This window comes from Protopterus annectens, chromosome 16.part0, assembly GCF_019279795.1.
Source record: "Protopterus annectens isolate FY-2018-M chromosome 16.part0, PAN1.0, whole genome shotgun sequence".
NCBI lineage: Eukaryota > Metazoa > Chordata > Ceratodontiformes > Protopteridae > Protopterus > Protopterus annectens.
In genome coordinates, this window is record NC_056750.1 from 427,945,839 (window position 1) to 427,966,914 (window position 21,076).

The 21,076-nt window shown below is 44.0% G+C and overlaps 1 protein-coding gene across 2 annotated transcripts in view; it reads left to right on the forward strand.

Annotated features, from left to right (window-relative positions):
• Positions 1-21,076, forward strand: part of GAPVD1 (GTPase activating protein and VPS9 domains 1) — a 3,238,556-nt gene that overhangs the window by 2,791,730 nt on the left and 425,750 nt on the right. The gene's annotated exons all lie outside the window — the stretch shown is intronic.

A 21,076-nucleotide genomic window follows, 5' to 3' on the forward strand; every position in this document is an offset into this window, starting at 1 on the left:
TGCTGTTTCACAGTTTACCACAAAGTAATGCTGGCAGAACAGATCAGTTGATTCTTCAGTCAGTTCCGCTGGCATTAAAGATGTTCGATATTAACTGTTTGACTTTAATGGAATTTATATATATATATATATATATATATATATATATATATATATATATATATATATATATGTATATATATCCATATATCCAGTAATTTAAGTGTAGTGACTGTTGTTAGTCAGTATCTGTTTAGTTGACAGAGTTTGGTCTACTAAAACAGATAGTCGAATGGTGTGCGAGATCACTACATTTTCAGGGTTGGATAATATGCCCTTTCCCTGTTATTGTGATATTTCGGAGGTAGAATATGAAGTTAGCACGTGGTGGTGGGGGTGCACAGTCCTCCAACATGGGGAATGCATGGGAGCTTCTCACCTGCAAAACAATAATAACTAAGATTTTTTGTTTTGGTTTTCCCCTTGCATATTCATAGGTTATTCGTTGGAGCATGGGTAGTGATGTATCAATTTCTGCATCAGGGAAAGCAATGCTTCCATTGCCCTGCTGTCTGCTTTATCAAATGCTTTCTTTGCATCAAGACCCACGAATAAAAGTGGTAGCAATGTTGTGTTAATATTGTCAAATGTTTGCCTCCCCTCCACAAAACTACGCTGATCCATATCTATCAGTCTTGGTATCACTTTTTCCACTCTTTTACCCATTATATACATAAACACTTTATAGTCATGGTTTAGTATTGAAATGGGCATGTATGAAGCTGGATCCAATGGATCTTTACCATCTTTAAGTATTACCGTGGCCACCACCTTCTTCCAAGATGCTGGTACTTCTTCTCTTAAAATACTGTTAAACAAAACCTTCCATATCTTTATCAGTTTTTTTCCTCCTAACTTCCAAACTTTTACAAGGATACCATCTGTGAGAACTTTCCTGTAGATTGGTTATACATAGCCGTAGAGGTGGTGATTTTAATAAAAAGCTAGAAACCATTGAATACGAATGGATTTTACAGTTATGGGCTGACTGTGAACCTGGTATTAATTCAGCTGTTAGTATAAAACCAGTTTTGAAACAGAAACAAAATAAGTTAAAATAACATATACGCTAAGTGTCATCATCTGCTTAGATAATCATACAGCCTTAACTAAACCTGATCCTGTTTGATGTTAGAAGCTAAGCAGGGTTGGGCTTGATTAATATTTGGATGGGACACAGCCTGAGAATATCAGGTGATGTAGTTTTCTAATATTGAATTTTAAAAATTATGCAGTGAATACTTTTTTTTTAAGACTTTTACTAAACTTAACTCTGTGATCTCATAAGAGGCTGTGTTTTGTGATGAGATTTGAATTTGATATTTAAGTAACTCATGCCTTTTGGAATGCTTTTTAACACAGATGAAGGGAGACGTCACTGTTCAAACTTAGCCTTACTACAGGATATGTACCCAAAGAATGGCGTACAGCTACAGTGGTCCCACTCCACAAAGGTGGTGCCACAACAGACCCTGGAAACTATCACCCCATAAGCCTGACTAGTCTGGTCTGTAAAGCTATGGAGCGTATTATCATGGAACTCATAAACAAAGACATCGGGAGCCTCCAGACACTGGACCTTACCCAATTCGGCTTTGTTAAGGGCAGATCTTGCCTCTTAAACCTAGTTGATTTCTTTGAAACAGTTACCAAAGCCATAGATGAGGGTAAGGTAGTCCACACAGCCTTCCTGGACCTGGCAAAAGCCTTCGACACAATACCCCACTCGGGCATCATAAATAAGCTTACCAGCTTAAATATCAACCCCTATATCACAAGATGGGTTGCAAACTGGCTCAGAGATAGAACCCACATGGTCAGAATTGCAGGTGCCATGTCCGAATCCAAGCCAGTTACAAGTGGCGTCCCACAGGGCTCAGTCCTGGGACCACTCTTGTTCGGTATATACTTCTCTGAGGTTCAGGCTAACACGGGGGGATTATGGCTGACAAAGTTCACAGATGACTGCAAACAGGGGGCCATAATCGAATCTTCAGCTGACACAAGCATCCTCCAAAAGGGTCTCACAGAGACGGATGCTTGGTACCAGAGCCATGGCCTCAAGCTAAATGCTAATAAGTGCATAGTCATCCCCTTTGGGAAAAACAAGGTGCCCACAAATTACCATATAGGTGGTAATCCATTAAGTACAGAAGAAGTAATTAGAGATTTGGGGACCAACGTAGATAGTAATCTCTCCTTTGATAATCACGTTGCCAAAGTGGTTAGAAAGACCTTCTATATATAGCCCACCTTATCACAAAAGGGTTCGCATCTAGATCGAGAGGTCATTGTGCCCCTCTACTCGTCACTCATCAGGCCCATAATTGAATACAATGCCCCTTTTGGGATGTACCTTACCCGACACCTGCAGCAACTGGAGAGACCCCAAAAGTACCTCACCTAGAAGATCATGGGCTACAAACAGATGTCCTATGCAGCTCGACTAAAGAAACTCCAGCACTACTCAGTTGCTTACCGCCTACTCAGAGGCGATCTATGCCTGACGTACAAAGCCATGTCAAACCCAGAATTAATGGACATGCTCCACCTCAAAAAATTCAAGTCCCTTAGAGCTACACGCTCCAGGGACCTAAACCTCAGCACAAAAATAAATAGGACATGCTGGAGGGACAGATTCATTTCCCAGAGGCTCCCCTCACTCTGGAATAGAATCCCAATTCATGTTAGACATAGCCCCTCGCTGACCCTCTTCAAGCGAAATCTGGACGCGTGGATGGGAAATCGCAAATTCACCCCTGGGATCTCTTCTGTGTCCCTGCTAGACAGAGGCACAGTAAACTAATCTTAAAAGGGTACCTTCTGTGACCTACTTTACAGAGGCACAGTAGGCTAATCTAATAGGGAGACGGAAGCCAAATATACTCTGGCTAGGCTTATAAATGCCCTAGGGCAGATAGCCTAGTATCTACCTATGAACCTATGAGAAATCCCAAAAGCTTCGTAAGATTAAAAGTTTTTATTGGCATTTCTAGGTCCAAAGTGCTTTTGGATTGAATAGAGGAAGCAGGCAGGGATGTCCTCTTTCCCTTTTGTTTGTTATATATGGGTCAGGTATATTTTTATCAGTCAGAGAAGATGATGTGGAAAATAATTAAGAGTTGATGGAATTTATGTGGGAGGGGCAAGATTTAAGTGGGATAAGTTGATCCTTCCAATCTTAGCAAGTATGCAACAAAGTACAAAAGTTTTGAGATCTTTGCTTGGGAGTGTTTGCATATGTTACTTTGATGTCCCAAGCAGACTTCAAAGAATTTTTCCTGTGGTAGATAACAAATGTTGGAAGTGTGATGGGGAAGAAAAGGTAACCAGGAACATGTATTTTGGGAGTGTAATGAGTTGGCAGGTTTTAACAATTCCTTAGAGTACTATATCAGAAATATTGGGTGAGTGAATGGCAGTAACTAAGGATATTATTTTTTTTTGAGCTGGGATACAGGATCTGACTTGCTTAGACATGTTAAGGCTTTATTAAGTTTAATTCTGTTGAGTACCAAAAAAAGCTATTACTAGAAAATAGAAATCTGTCTAACCAACTGTATCTGAATCATTGAATGTTATAAAAGAGATAAAAGAACTGGAAGAGAAGTCTTTAGAAAAGGAAAGGAGCACATTACACAGAAATAAATTAAATTGTGGGAACAATACAGGCAGAATAATGTTCAAGAGGAGGAGGACTGAGGTTTGAGGGAAGATAGGAGTTCAACTATATTATGTAATGTCAAACTGGTGATAATTACAAAGAAACGATATGTGATGCATCATTTACGTAAATACCTCACTAAAAGAATCACAGGCCTAAAGCAGATGCCCTATGCTGATAGTCTAAAAAAAAAACTCCACCTATACTCTGTCGCATATCGTCTACTCAGAGGCTATCTCTGCTTAACATACAAAGCCATGTCAAACCCAGAGCTGTTGGACATGCTACACTTAAAGAAATCCCAATTCCTGAGAGAGAGAGAGAGAGACAGAGACAGAGACAGAGACAGACTGACTCCAGGGATCTAAACCTTGTCATCACAATGAACAAAAGAAGAAGTTATGTACTCACCATAACGTTCCATCTGAGTAGGTAAACTTCATTTGGCAGCAACCTATGGGTCTTTGGATCCATATCGGATCCGAGCCGGCAGTTTCCAACAGCTGAGATCCGAGCTCCAAGCTCCTCCCCCTACCCATAATCCCCTGCCATCCCTACCTGACCTCAGATCGAGTTTGCCTAATGCAAGACCTGCAACCAATAGCCAGTCTATGATCTGACCCCGATACAATCAGATGACAGAGTAATATAAACATCTGACAGTCAGGGGGAAGGAGGGGGGGGACGGTTGCTGCCAAATGAAGTTTACCTACTCAGATGGAATGTTATGGTGAGTGCATAACTTCTTAATCTGAAGTAGTTAACTTCATTTGGGCATCAAACTATGGGACAGAGTCCCCAGCTACCTAAATCTTGGGAGGTCCTTATGGAAGGATGTTCCGGAGCACTGCAGAGCCAAAGGATGCTCTCCCTCTGGAGACCAGATCCAACTTATAATGATTTATAAAGGTATGAGATGAAGCCCGAGTGGCTGCTGAACAAATTTCATCCAATGAGACTCTAGAATGAAAGGCAGCAGAGGTGGAAATTGACGTAGTAGAATGGGTGTGGACTCCTTGGGGTGTGGGCCGGCCAGAACTTTCATATGCCAGTAGAATACACTGTGAAATCTACCTCGACAGTGTGACTTTTGAAACTGATTTCCCAAAATTAGATTTAGCAAATGAAATAAACAGCTGGTCTGACTGCCTATGACCAGCTGTTTTGTGCAAGTAGAAACGTAGTTGTCTATGAACATCCAACGAGTGCAACTTGTATTCGCCTTTGTTTTGGTAATTGGGAAAAAAGACAGGTAAATTAATCGTTTGATTGATATTTGATTCATATTTGATTCGGAAGCAATCTTAGGAAGAAAAGAGGGATTGGTCTTGAGGGATACTCTGTCTTTATGAAAGGTCAAATACGGTGGCTTGGCGGAAAGGGCTTGAAGTTCAGAAACCCTTCTGGCCGAAGTGATAGCGACAAGAAAGGCTGTTTTCCAGGATAATATTTTAAGATCCACTGGAGTACGAGCGCTAAATCCCAAGGAGGGACAACATCCTTCACCAGGGGTCTTAGTAGGAAGGTACCCTTCAAAAAGGCTTTACACAATCTGGTTGAGATCAAAGGGCCTAGGTCACTCCCCACATGATGATGTGAAATTGCTGCCAGCTGAACTCTGACCGTGGAAGAGCTGGCTCCTTGGTCAAAAAGTCCGGACAGAAAGTTTATCACCGCAGGCAACGGAGCCGTAAAGGGGTCTAAGCTTTGTTGCTCTGCCCAAACAGATAACCGTTTCCATTTGCTATCATAAAGCCTTCTAGTAGACGGCTTGTGGGCCGCCACTAAGATAGCTTTGACTGGGGAAGAGATACCGGGAGTCCTAGCTAGAAGTGGAACTGGAGCAACCAAGCCATGAGCTTCAGATTGTCCAGATTCAGGATCGGAAGGTCTAACGGGTGCGAGATTAGATCCGGGATGGGATCCAGAATCCAGGGAGGATTCACTAGATGAGACTGTAGATAAGGGAACCAAGCCTGACGAGGCCAGAATGGGGCAATGAGGATTATTCTGCTCCCCAGCCGTCTGGCTTTCTGTAAGAACTTCAGCATTAGAGGAAGAGGAGGGTAAGCATAGAGGAGACCGGGCGGCCAAGCATGTACCAGAGCGGCCAAGCATGTACCAGAGCGTCTCGGGGGGGATTCCCCGGGTGGGGGAATTAGAGCGAAGTAGTAGATGCACTTCGTGTTTGAGGGAGAAGCGAAAAGATCGCAACAAGGTTGACCCCATTTGGAGAATATTTGTTTCGCTACTTCGGGATTCAGAGACCACTCGTACGGCAAGAGAATCGTGGGAATCAGTCTGTCCGCTAGGATTTTGGACCGTCCCAGAATGTGCGTCGCTATGAGAAAGCGGTTGGTGGAGATCGCCCATTCCCACACTCATGGCCTCTTGACAAAGTGGATAGGATCTGGTTCCCCATTGTTTGTTGATATACCAGACTACCGACATGTCCGTCTGGACCGCAATAGTCCCAACGGGAAGAAGGCTCTGAAGTGCTTGCAGCGCCAACAGCACCGCCCTTATCTCTAGGACATTGATATGCAGCGAGGTCTCCGTGTGGTCCCAAGTGCCTTGGACTGTCCTGCCTAGACAATGCCCCCCCCATCCAAGGCGAGAGGCGTCCGTGGTCACCGTGGTTAGGGGATGGGGCATAGCAAAGGGCTGACCTTTGAGGAGATCCGGGGACTGGAGCCACCACAGGAGGGCCTTCCTGCAAACCCTGCTGAGGTGAATGGAATGGTTTAGAGGGTAATGCAGGAAGGACCATTGGATTTGGAGGGTCCACTGCAGGACCCTCATGTGCAAACGCGTCATGGGCAGCAGGTTGATGGCAGCTGCCATCGACCCTAGGGCCCTCAGGACCAGAGCTGCTGAAGGAGCTGGGGATTGAAGAATGGTCCACACATGGAGTCTCGGGGTTTGAAGTTGGTCCGAAGTCAAGAAGGCTAGGAGCCGGCTTGTATCCAATCTGGCTCCGATGAAGTCTATGATTTGTGTCAGCAGAAGGGAAGATTTTTCTACATTGACTGTGATCCCCAGCTGGGGAGCTAGACGGAGGAAAGAGACCCTGGCCGAGCAGAGTAGATGCCTTGTGGGGGCGGTCAGGAGCCAGTCATCCAGGTAGGGGAAGACCTGAATTCCCTGGAGTTTCAGGTGGGCCGCTATCACTGACAAAACCTTGGTAAACACCCTGGGGGCTGTGGTGAGACCAAAGGGAAGGACCCTGAATTGGTAATGGCTGGCTCCTAGCCGGAAGCAGAGGAACCTCCTGGAGCATCTGTCCATCAAGATGTGGTAGTACACATCCTTGAGGTCTATAGAGCACATCCAGTCATTCTCCTGCAAGAGGGGGAGAAATGATTGAAGTGTGACCATCCGGAACTTTTCCTTGGTTACTGACAGGTTCAAGAGGGATAGATCGAGGATTGGCCTTAAGTCCCCCGTCTTTTTTGGCACCAAGAAGAACCTGGAGTAAAAGCCCGATCCGAACTGGTCTGGGGGGACATGCTGAATGGCTCTCTCTTCTAGCAGCTGCTGGATTGCTGCGGCCTCCCTCTGATCGGGGGGGACATCGGGGAGGAATCTGGGATTGCAAGGGGGATGAAGAAATGGGATTTGGTAACCTCTGGATATGATACGAAGCACTCAGCGATCTGTCTTGATGGACTCCCAAGCTGCCAGGTGCCTCTCAAATCACCCCCCGACTGCCTCCAGAGTGGAGCAGTCGGGTAACCCCTCAGGGATGCTGCGTGGGCCGATCAGAGAACGATTCTATGGACCCAAAACTCCTCGGACCCCCTCTGCCGCTAGGGCGGCGTCCACCTGCCTCGGAAGGACTGGGTGTCCGGAGCGTCACGGGACTGTTGCAACTTCCGGAACCACATCTTCTTCTGTCCCTTTTGGTTCTTGGAGAAAGACTTCTGGGGAGCAGAGAAGTGGACTCCGACGGCAGACAACGTCTTCCCGTCCTTCTCGCTCTGGACTAAAGTTTCGCGTACGGTTTTGCCAAAGAGGGCAGAACCATCGAATGTGGCATTAGCGAACGACGCCTTAAAGGGTTCCGCGAAATCACAGTGGCGGAGCCACGCCTGTCACCTCATGACGACGCCCGCTCCGCTAGCTCTAGCGGCTCCTTCCGTAGCATGGGATAGTAGCCGCATAGAGGTATTGGAAATAGACCTTAGAGTGGCCATTCTGGCAGAGTACACCTGCTTGTCCTCCGCCGGCATGGACTCCGGGGGCGACCCAGCGTACTCTTTAATAAGGTCTCGCTGGAGCCTTATGACATGTGCCATGTAGTTCAGTGAACTTACCGAGAAGGTAGCTGAACCGAAAACTCGCTTCCCAAGGTGGTCCATCGCCCGAGACTCCTTGCTAGGAGGATGGACTGAGGGACTTTCTTGGGCCAGTTCCCTCTTGGTGGCTGCCGCCACCAACATGGCATCTACTGGGGATCCCTTACTCCAGTGCACTCTGTCGGAGGGGGGACTAAGTATCCTATCAGGTCTCTTCGGGACGGGCTCCACAGTGTCTGGCTCCTTCCACGCCCTGGTGGTGATCAGGTCTACCAGGGGGTCGGCTGGAGGGGACACCCAAGAGGTAGACGGGCCTGCTTCAGATGCCTCCAGGATTACAGACTCGTCCGAGGCAGGCTTTGGGGTGGACCACCCTCCTCTTATTCTGAGCATCTCCATGATGTCTCCAAAGGAGACGTCTTCGGGAGGTGATCTTGGAGAGCCTTCCCCTTCCTTCAAATCTGTGTCCTCGGTCAAGGACTCAGGGGAGTCCAAGTGCCTCCACTTGCACTTGTGAGGGACCTTCTCGGGGGGGGGGGGGTTGTTCGTGGATGCCTCATCAGGCTCATCATGTCCCAGCAAGGGAACTACCTGGGACATTAGAGCAGGCTGTCCCTGGGGCCGGGTGATAGACGTCAGAACCAACTGAGAGGGAGTGCGGGGTGGAGCCGTAGCTGTGGCCGGGGGCCTGGAATCCCTCGACATAGCCCTCTCCACCATGTCGAAAGCTGAAGGAGAGCTGCTCTCTCTGGGATTCCGAGAGCAAACCCTCCCTCGGATCCGATGAGCGGATCGGGGCCGGAGCCGATGCTATCGGATCCGACGGGCCAGTATGCTCCGACCTGGAAGGAGCCGAAGGCACACTGACACCCTCTGATCCGAAGCTCAGCTCTTGGCTCCGAGAGCTCGGATCCACCAAAAAGGGACCCGACAGACTTGAGGGCGCTGTCGGCGTCGAAGTACCCGATACTATCGGCGCCGATACCCCCCCACTCCAACGCCACTCTGCTCTGAGGACTCCAAACTCGGGAAGCGGGTTGGAGAAGGAGCGATCGGGGCGAAAAAGGGGGTCGAGCTCCCCCCGGAGGGGGGGGGGGGAGGCAGGAGCACTCCCATCTGCAGTTGGGCCTGGAGGAATCTTCTCATCATCCGGTCCAAATCTGCGTCCATTAAGCTTTTGGTCAACACAAATACAAAGGAGCAATTGAAAAAGAAAGCTCGAATCCTTGGTAATACGTAATACACTTTATTCCACTGAGACTCCTATTCCTTCGAACACATTAACGCTGTACAGAAATATATCCTGCGTTTTCGTTTCAAGTGACTTCCTCAGATGAAGAAAACTGAATGCATACCTGGTATTTTGCAGAGCAGAACACGGATTTGTGTCTTTCTCCATCCATGAAAGCTACATTGAGCAGCTATCTCTCGTATTGCCGTACTCCATTTCTATATAAATAAAAACAGCAACAAAAGAAATTTTCCACTTCTAAGGAGTACCAAATACAGCACTTCATTCAAGCCGCGGAACAAAATACGAATACGAATCTGCCGGCTCGGATCCGATATGGATCCGAAGACCCATAGGTTGATGCCCAAATGAAGTTAACTACTTCAGATCATGCTGGAGGGATAGGTTCCTGACCCAGAGACTCCCCAGACTCTGGAATAGACTGCCCATACATGTCAAGCAGAGCACCTCTTTGGCCCTCTTCAAAGGAACCTTGATGATTGGATGGGAGATAGGAAATTCACCCCAGGGATCACGTCAGTCACCCTGTTAGACAGGGGTCCAGGGAAGTAAATGATGTGGGAAGAAATAGCCAGAGAATTGTTATGGCTAGGCTTATATAGGGCTGATAGCCTAGTACCAACCTATGGAAAAAATGTTAATATGGTTTGTTTCCTGTTAATATATGCGTGACTGTGTCTTAAGTGAAAACTTAATAAATGTGGTAAAAAAAATTTACAAATCGTAATTTTTCCACCAAACATAAACTTGAATAGTGTTATAACAAAATGAATATATTTGCATGTAACGTCCCAAATAACACCGACCACTACACATCCCTATACAACAGCAACTGGCTTGAACTCTTACCAGATCTCTCTTACCCAGTTAGTCATGGCACACACGATACTTCACTCATTTAATATTTTCTCTTTATCCAACCTCATCCACTGACATATGCCCAATAGAAATCTCTGCTCCGAAGCTCTTTATTTTTCAAACCACGGCAGTCTAAAAGCTCATACAGTGACTCATTTTTCTCAGCATCTCTGAAATGTGGAACTATTCCAGCTGTCAGACTCCTGACCAATGTACTGCACTTTAAAACTATATAGAGAAACCACATGAAGATCAGTGTATGCAACTGTACCTTACACAGATGTAGATTCCACATCTTTCACCATCCTTGCAGTGATAGACCACTATTAATATTACCTTAATAACAAACCTCCATTACATTTTTACTACCATATACCCTCTTCTTTCTGTCCCTCCATTGTTGCCAACTTTACTTCCTCTGGTTTCCCCATTCTCCACTTCTTTTCTAGCTCCACCTCTTAATTCCTTTACTGCCAACTACTCCATAAGCTTCCTGCCCTGTAAACTAAACTGTGTGGACTCAACCATTTAAAATTTTAATCCTCTGAGTACTTGCCCTTAGTAGACGAACTAAGCTTGTATTTTCCTGTTTCTTTGGCAGTATAAAGGTGCCTACTTTCAAGATTGTGAAAAATGTTGAATTTTGTAACAATGCATAATTCACCCTATGCTTTATTTGATTGTCATTGTATGTAATTTTCATATATATTTTACTTTGGCTTTACCATGCTGGTGTCTGTATTCTTTGAGCTTTTCTCCTTGGGCCTGTGCTGAACTTTAGCACCCAGTCCTAGTCACATTTTCATGATAAATCAAATAAATAAATATTTAGGTGTGCATTAGGGTCATAGGGTTTTACTAAGCATGCAGTCTAGGAGACCATTGAGACACCTAGCTTAATTTCCTAAGTGGCGCAGAGCACTGTCTGTTTTAGTGACTTGGTCAGAGTCACACAGTAGGCAAGTGAAGGCTAAGAAAGTCAGACCCCACACTTCAAGAAGCAGCTCATTAACACAACATAACCTTAATCCTTAGCATTAACTGCCTGAGTAAAGATTTAGCCACTCCCAGTAGGGAAATCCACCTCTGTCTTTTGTTTAACAGCTGAAGATATTCACCACTGTACTAAAGAGGAATATTGACTGATATAGTTAACCAAACCCTTTACGTATTCTTGTGACATATACTTATCTGATTGGTTGGGGAAGCCTACCTTAATAACTCCACAGTTCAAGGAAAGTGATCTCCCAGGGAGAGGGAATTTCTCATAATCTAATTAGAGCCTTGCTGTGGAAACTGTGGAGAAGGAGCTGAACCATTCCTCTCTGCTTGGTTCATTGAGCAGTCTGGCATGTAGTACCTGAATAAAGAAGGGGGTCACAGATTCTTACAGTGTTTCACAGAGTTAAAGGCAGTATAGGTCTGTCAGTGTACTGTATACAGAAACATTTCTTTTTCAACCTTTCACATCCTGAAAAGTGAATGTATTCACAGACTTCCAAGGCTGCTCTTGTGTAATTCATTCTTGAAAATGGTGATTCAGGAGACTTGTCTGGTTAGGGTCTTCTGAGTGGGCACCACAGAGATTAGCTTGTTTTCCGCAGAAATATTGTGGTCCTTCTCCTCTGATGCTCAGTGCAACACAGTAAGGGGGAATTTTTGATGTATGTGTGCACCCTTCCATGGAAGGGAGATTCCTGCACACCTTTTCACCATTTCCTCTTGTTCCCTGTCTAATTGCAAAATTCATTAGAGCTGGACCAAAAATATTCTATGCTGTCCATTGGTAGCTGACAAGGTTGTGGTTTCAGGACCTCAGGTTCCTGACAGTAGAGGAAATCTCTCTGTACAAGTTGAGAAGGCCTGTCATTGTGAGAATGACAGCCTCCTCCACCTTAGGACATGATTCTAAGTTTGGATCCATTCATTCCACTAGGCCTAACATCTTCTGTTTTACAGGGGATTGAAACCACTAAGAAGGAAGCACCTCACCCAGTAGAGGTGCTCTACCAAGTAACTTTGCCTCATTTGGTCAAGTGCCCTTGTAATTTTTATTTTAAGTCATGTATATGATTTTGGCCTTGGTTATTTCACAATCATGATCAAGTTGAATTTGTCTCCAGCTTTTGCCTATCATGACCATTGGATCAACAGCAGTCTAATTAAGCAGTTACTTAATGGGTTTCTCTGTTTTACTTTGAAGCATCCTCAAAACAACCTTGTTTGCTGTAATAACTTAAACTTTCTCTGACTGAAGTACATAAGTTTAGGAAGACCTAACAGGAGTTTAGGTGGCACAGTGGTACAATGGTGTAGTGTTGCCATCTCACAACGAGGTTCACAACTTGGGTGCCTTCTCTGCCTGCATGTCATCCCTTTGTTCACACACAAGTTTTCTCCAGGTGTTCTGATTTCTTTCCACTTTCTGAAGACATGCCTTAGATGTTTTAGGGACTCTAAATTGTCTGTAGGTGTGGGTATGTGCGTATGTGATACAGAAGAAAAACCTAGCCATCTATCTCTCCTTTCCCCCTTTGCTTTGACAACTCTGCAGATAGTGGTGGCTGTCAGTGGGGATACTCTAGGAGTTGACTGCTACTCATAGCAGAGGAAGTGTATCAGGTATTTGTCTCCTTTGTTGTCCTTCCATATCACTGTTGCAGTATTCATCACCTCTGGGATCTCCTGCCAAGTATAGCCCAACATCTGTCCAGTATATAAAAGCTTTATTACCTAGGAGCATTGTACATCAGACATATGTTCCCCACCCTCGTGTAGGGCGTAAAGGTGATGTACTTATGCTCCCAACCCAGAACTTCATTGCCACCAGTTCTAACACCACTATCAAATGTTGGTCTGAACCGTGTCTCCTGTGCTGATTCTTCCAAGCCTATACTTTCAGATAACTACCCCATTGGGGTTCCTTTTTTTTTTATTCCATTTTATAGTGGGTTACATGTCATTCAAGAAAGGGAAATGTCAGTGTCCGAGGCAGAATCCCCATAAGGACCTTCACAGTAAGTGCCTGTTTTGCTTAGGTGTGTGTCACAACCACACACTGTGTTCTGTCAGGCTTTTGTACCAAAGACTTTGCATAGGAGTCTTTCTTCCTTTTTGATATATGTTGAGAACCAACATCTCAAGTTGTTGGGCTAGCTTGCTCTGAGATACAGCTGCTGCTTAAAAAGAATGGCAAGAAATCTAGGTCTGAGCCTGCTGCTGCCCAGCCTCCATTGGACATCTCTTTTGAGATGGATAAGAATTATGAGAACTGTCCAGTATCTGCAGTGACCTTATTTGAGGCAGGCTTAGAACCGGCTTCTCACACATCCTTGGTGGCTTTGCAGACATCTGCAGCAGACTTTGAGGGGGAATCATGACTAATTATCTCTGAGATGCCTAAAGGGATTCTTCAAATACTTGTTTGGGAAGAGGTGCCAGGTACCTTGACTGAATCCAGGCAGGGTTCTGAGCCATCACGCTTTGTTAAAGCAGATGCCCCTTCAAAGAAAAGGCAGAATGCTTAGCTTGTGGCATCAGCTGGCAGAGATCCATAAAGAGAATGGCAGGACTTCACACAAGGCTTGTTCAATGCCTTGTTGGCTATAAAGCCTCCTCAGGGCTTTCTGTTTCTGTACCTCCTTTTTCCTCTACACCTAAAAGGGAAGGGACCCTGACTCCATTGATGAGGATTCTTATTCTGATGCTGACTCCTTAGCCTACTTGTCTTAGTTGCCTTCTGCTTTAGACTATGTTAGTCCTGATTCTCCTTTGGAAGAACTATCCTTTGGGAATGGTGTTTTGCTTATGATGGAGTATTTTAAGTGGGATTGCTGTCAGGTGTCAGACGTCCAGAAGAGCTATTATGAGTTGTTGCAAATGGACTCTCCTAAGCCTTCTGTTGTCCCTCCTGTGTTGGATACTTTATTGGATACCACCTCTGTTGCTTTTTTGGATCCAGACTCAACCTCCCTCTCCTAAGAAGCCTAACAGGTTCTATAGGGTGCCAGATCCCTGCAAGTTCTTATATAAATGCCATTTTGTGTACGGATAAGCCCTTTGTAATTTTGCCCTCTTCTAAGCTCCTTCCATCTGATAAGGACAGTAGAGCTATGGATAGAATTGGGAAGGAAGAAATTATACACTAATGCCTTTAGGGCTCTAAATCACCAGTCTCACATGGCAGGATATGTTTTATCTCTCCTGATATGCCTGACTCAGAGGGTAAGGCCACTGCTCTCTCCTTGTTGGATTCCACTTCTCAAGTTGCCCTTCGCTCTGTAAAATGCAGCTATGATGTGGCTGATGCCTCTTCTAGGGTTGCTGCCTCAGGCTGTGTGATGAGGCATTATTGCTGGCTTTTACATCAAGTCCTACCAGACGATATTAAGGTGAAACTTCTGGATGCTGTTCTGGATAACCAAAATTTATTTGGCACTGCTGTGGCAGAGCTTTTTAAGACTTTGCAGGATCAGAGTAAGGTCATGAAAGATTTGAAACACATCTTTGTTTCTCCCATTCCCAAGTTTAAGAGGAACTATCTTACAAAAACTTTTTTTTTACGTGGACTGTCAAGGCACTCTTCCAAGGTTAAGAAGGCTCCTAGACATATTTTTTTCTAATAAGCTTACTCTGCCATCTTGGCCCCAGAAGCTGTCCATTCCTGATAAGTATGCAGCCGTCTAACTTTCTACGCTCTCTTCCTCTTGGCTAGGTTCCCTTGTCCCTCAGGCTTTCTCTCTTCCCCCAGTTTGGCAGAAAATCCCTACAGACTCTCGGGTTCTGTTCATCATCAGCCAGGGTTACTTTATAGCCTAAAAAAACTTCCTTCCTTTTCCAGTGTCCTTCAACCTGCAGAACAGCTTTCTCATTTTCAGGGGTGTTGCACAGTCTGTTGGACCAAGATACCATTCAGCCGCTTCCAAAGACTGAAAGGGGTTCAGGGTTTTACTCTAGGATGTTTTTGATCCCCAGGAAAAAGGGGATCTTGAAGACCTGCCCTGGATGTTCTCAAAGTGCCATCCTTCTGAATGTTTTCTCTTCAGCCTCTGTTTCATCTGTTGCTTCCCCAGGCCTTTCTAGCTTCTCTGGATCTAATGGATTCCCATTTCTATACTCCTATCAATCTATTGTTCAGGAGATGTTTATATCTCTCTGTCTCTTCCTCTCATTTTTAGTTCTCTTCTTTGCTGTTTGGGCTTTCAGCAGCCCCAGGGGCGTTCACAAAATGCCTAGCCCTGGTGGTCACTTTTTGCAGGCTTAGGGGCATTCAGATATTTCTCTAGCTGAATGACCTCTTGCTTCAGACCCCATCCCAAGCCAGGCTATTAAGGGATCTTCACTTTACCCAAGTATTATTACACAGCTTGAGGTTCACTGTCAACCTGCAGAAGTTAATGTTGACTCCACATTAAGATTGCAAATTTGTAAACTTCCAAACTGATCCAATGCTGGCCTCTGTTCCTGCCACCAAGGTTTTGTCTCTCTCAAACTATTTTCTTTCCCTGCTTCCCCTGCCTGTCCTGTCTTCTGGAAAGGATGCTTTTCAGGGTTCTGGGGTTCATTGCTTCCACCATTCCCATGCTTCCCTGGGTCAGGCTTCATATGAGGAAGTTCCAGTGTGACTTCAACAAGCCCATCTGCTAGAGTTTCTAGTTCCTCTTCTCCCATGTCTTAAATTGGAATTTCACTGTTGGATTCAACAGATATCTCTTTATCCAGGTGTTCCTTTCCAAGCTCCTCAGCTGCCCTAGGAACTCTTCATGGATGCCTCAGATCTGGGGTGGGGAGCCATTTCAGGCATCCTGAAGGTTCAGGGCCTTTAGTCCCCTCAGCAGAGAGCAGATCATATTTAGCATCAAGGAAATGAGGGCTATAATTTTGTTTTTTTAAGCTTTCCAGTCACTTTGGGTGCCATGTCCCTTAAAGGTTTATACAGACAACACCCCAGTAATCTGGTGCATCAGCAAGCAAGGGGGCAGTAGGTCTTACCTTCTTTGCAGACTAGCCCTTCTAGCATGGGGGAATAGCCATCAGTCTGCAGGTGCGGATTCCTTTCTGATGCCAGTTTTATGAGGACGTGCTAAGGGTTCTGCAGGAGGTCAGGAAACTCAATACCAGAAAATCTTCAACATCACCAGATCCATTTTTAGTGGGGGGCATCCTTGATTCGTTCCTACTTGTGTGAATAGCTACATTCTGGCTTTGCATATTCTTCACTGAAAGTTTACGTGTCCACAATTTCTTCCTGTCTGTCACTGATTCATCCTCTGGTCTCTGGATTTGAGATCAAGCATTTTATAAAAGGCAACCTTCATATCAGATGCCCAAGAAGTCCTATTCCTCCTCCTTGGGATCTTAATTTTGTCCAAGATAGTGGTCTCTCCTTTTTTGTTTTTTCATAGAAACGGGGGTCTCTCCGTAAGAATCCTTCTTTTATGACAAAGGTGGTTAATGGAGCTGTCCCTTTGTCAGTTTATCTAGCTTCCTTCTTTTTTCCTTCTCTACAGTCTGCTATTGAGAGGGTGCTTTATACCTTCGACTTGCGTAGATAATGCAGATATTATTTAGATGAAACAAAGACCTTTCGTAAATCTAATCAACTTTTTATTTCTTTCATACCTGTACATTGTGTTCTGCAGTTTCTAAGCAAACCATCTCCTCCTGGATTTCCAAGGTAATTTCTTTTTGTCATATTTTTCATGGCAAACAGTTGTCTGCTTCTGTTGGGGCTTGTTCTACTAGGGCAGTAGCCTCCTCGGGTGCTTTCATCAAGGGTTTGGACACCAACTCCAACCTTGAAGCTGCTACTTGGTCTTCTATTCACACATTCACTAAACATTACAAATTGGATGTCATTTCCAGAGCCAGGACTGGATTTGCCAAGGTTATCCTTCATGGATTTTGAGGAGGGCTCCTCTTTGCCTTCCTCCTCTCTATCTTTACAATAGCTTTTGTACTCTCAGAGGTGCAACAGTGATATGGAAGGACGTTGTGTAAAATCTTACCATAACAGTAGATATCCTTTTCACTGTTGCAGTGTTTGCTACAGCCCTCCTACCTCCTTTTCTTTTCCTTTTTTTCATGAGGATATTTTCTTTCTGGCTGAGTCATTCTTCTCTTTCACTGACATGTTGTCTTTTCCACTTGTGGTACTGGTTCTCCTGGGGCACTTCAGTTCTGGGTTGAGAGCATACATATATTGCCTTTATGCCCTACACTTGAGCGGGAAGCATACATCTGACGTATGATGCTCCTAGGTAATAAAGGCTTTTGGTATACTGGCCAGACATTGGGCCCTTTGTGGCAGAAAATCCTAGAGCTAGTGAATACTGCATCAGTGAAAAGGATGACATCTGCAGTTATAAGATTTTACACAGCTGTACTTTCAAGTAGAGGGACGTGTTCATAGGTTCAGTTTATAGGCTTTTAAGAAGTTTGACTGCCATAGCCCCAAGTCCCATGCTCATGTGCATTGCATATATGTAGGCATGTTTGAATGGTTGTGTGTGTCGTCATCTGCCTTCTTTCCCATTTTAACATGGGGTTGGGGCATTATGTCCGCATTAGTCAATGAGACCATATCATGTAGAGTTAGCCCTGACTCGTGTGCACATATCTATAGATATAGATGTGTAATAACATATGGATGTATAGGTGAGTACTAGAAAGTCAGTCTACAGACCATCACAGGTGTAGCCTCCCCCCCAAAAAAAAAAATCAGTACTTCTCTCCACCTCAGAGAGAGCAAGAGAATATAGATGGGGGGGGGGGGCTGAGTCTGCCCATACAATTATCTAGGTTTACCTTGAGGGAGGCAAGGGTTTTACTCTACTTGACATATCAACAAGTTTGTTCCAGAGCTGAAGAATATGCTAGGATATCGATCTTTTATGTCAACATGCCTTAGTTGTCTGCTGATGAAGGTTTAGTTCTTTTAACTGGGTATTTAAAGTAGCATTTGTTCTGCGAAGAAGTAGTAAGTCAAAGAGAGTTGAATCCTTTATTGCATGAAAGGCTAGACACAAAACTCCATGGACGAGTCTGTAAGAGACTAAGTACAGAGAGAAGTCTGACAGTATGTCCTGATTTTTGATGCCACTGATGATCTTAGTTGTGAATCTCTGAAGTCTCTCAAGTTGAGTGTTATGTTTAGCCAAATACATGCCATTATATTATGATGGTTTGATGAGATGCACGTAAAAGGGAATTAAGATTTCTTTAGATCTAGTAGGGATGCATTTGAAAATTAGATGAGCCAGTTTTCTGAACTACTGTGGAGCCGTGGTGGTCAAACATTAAGGAATTATCAACACTGATCAAAGTTTAAATTATTGTCTGTTATTGTTCTTTAATCTTTAATGTTAATGCTATTATTTTGTGATTGTAATTTATGGTCTTTCTGCCATGTGTCATGCTTCATTTACTCGCTTTAAAGGTGAGGTCATTACTGTTGCACAAGATGTGTATTTTTGCAGACCATTTTGGAGTACTTTGACATCTTTTATCAAAGTAATTGTGTATTCAATTTGTAGTCATCAGGACATTAATTACGTACAGGTATGTCATGTGTTTATATCTAAGAATAGTCCAAAACCATATTGCCCATTATAGAACTAAGGAGGATATAATTGGTACCCCAATAGACATCCTCCAACTGATTTGTGTCCTGTTGCTTAATCAGTGTTTTTGCATGCTTAGTTTTATATGGATTAACATGTAATGCTTATAATTTGAGTATTCCATTATGTGGAATTACTTTGCAAAGCTAGAATAAGCAGCTTGCACTTTCAATCCTTCAGCTACCTTTACTTTTTTATGAATGAATTTTCTGCTCATATACCTGTCAGCTATCTAGCTCGCTGCTTGTTCGTTCCTTCTCCATAATTAGTATCAGTCACAATATAGCCATACATAGGATCATAGGAGATTACTAGGCTATTGACCCAGAGGTTATATTAAGCCTAGCCATTTCATCCCAGTGTAATACCTTGATAATGCTAGTCAATGTAATACCATGAAAATGCGAGTCAATATCCAGGATTTCATTTAGTGATGACTGCTCATGTCCAGGAGGGTTGCGGGTGCTATCCCTGGTAAGAATTTACGGCGTCCCATCCAGGTTCTTCTTGAACAGTGTGATAGAGGTGCTCTGCTTCACATGAATTGGTAGCCTGTTCCAACGATGTGGCAGTCACTGGGAGATCAATCTTACCCTCCAGCATGTCCTATTTAAGTCGCAGGCCATATTTGGGTCCATGGATTGGATAGCCCTAGTCCCATTTGATTTACTGATATGCAACAAGTTCATTAGGTTTGAGTCTTGGATACTGTATACAACCTCAGAATTTTTTGCATTGTTGGACTAAACTTGCTCTCACAGGTGACATGTGTGGCTCACAGGTGCTACGCCTTTCCCTTTGAACATGCACATGCCTCATGAAGGCTGCCACACAGTTGAGGCTTGACAGTGCTGTATGTGCATTCCTGGCCCATATGCTGTATACTGTGTACTTCTTCTTCCACCAAGTGATGGTATTTCAGTGGGTTGTATACCTCCATCCTACCTCAGGTTGGGCAGGCCAGCATCTGCCACCTAATCCCCACCCTCTCTTGTGAGGTTCTGCATATGGGTCGTTTGAGTCATACTCAAGGCTTTATCTCTGTGCACCATGCAGCTGATAAATGATGCCATCATCTCTTCCAGGAAATACCCAAAATTCAGAAGGCAAGATCTCAGTCCTACATCATGTCTCAGTCAAGTAGGACCCCGGTGTCTTTTTTTTTTTTTAATAAAATTCTGTTGTAACTTTCTCCATGATTTTACATTGCATAATGGTCAGGTTTGTAGGCTATGATTGTTTGTGCCTGATGTACCTCCACATTTGTATATTGGTAAAACTGCAACATATCACTGTAGGTGAGTAAAATGTTCACTTCCATTTTATTTAACATGATTGATAGGGATTTAATTAGGTTTTCCTTGAGCCTCTGCAGAAAATCACCAAGTATGTTGCCCTTTTGCATGAAACTTCATTTTTTTTTTCTTAATGAGTCCTTAATTTTGCTTTGGGTAGCATTTATCGTGCATGGTACTATGCAAAATTCCAGGTGCATTGCCAAAATCATTATCTTTGGTTACCAGGTAATGAGCCAGATATTGCATTGTGCCTCTGTCAGAGCTTCCCAAGGATACATTTGCTTCTGTTGCTAGCTTTAGGAATGTTTTCTTTGCAAACGCTTGTGCTATGTTCCTTTGGATACTGGCTCACATGTTTACCAAGCACTTTTGCTTAGACCATGATTCTGCAATTGATGCCTCTTTCCGTATTTCCATCCTTCAGGACTCTGCTTACTGAGCCTTCAACATTTGGCCTTCTACAGGCTTCTTTTCTGTGGAATCTTATTCTGTTTGGCATTCATCTTAGTAATAAGTCAGCTGAGGAAGTTATTTGTTTCTGATTTTCTCTTATTGTATCAGATTGTCTTAGAGGGAACCCCCCCATACATCTTAACTGTCCCTGATTTTGTCTCATATTTTTACCCTGTCCCTCATAAACTTTTTTGATTTTCTGTTAAATCAGAGAGGACTTCTACCACTTAGTATGCGAGACATTAGTTTCCTTCTTGTTGTTTAGAGCATGCATGCTGATGCAAAACTGTCTTATTAATTTTTCAAATGAATTACGGTAGTACTTAAAATCTGTCCCTGATTTTCGTCTTGTGTCTTCTATTATTTTTGACTTTGTCAAAAAGTCTTGGGCAAAGATGTTGAGAAATGTGGACCCTCTGATAAGCTCTGCCTCCCATGTCTGTACATCTCCCATGTTAAGGGCAAAGTGGCATCTGTAGCTGAAGTTCAATGTAAATAAGGCAGGTAATACATTTGTTTCCTGGTATATTGCATGTTTCTTTAGCTGTGTTTCTTGATTAGCTAGAATCTGCTTCCTCAGTGGTTGGAGGTGA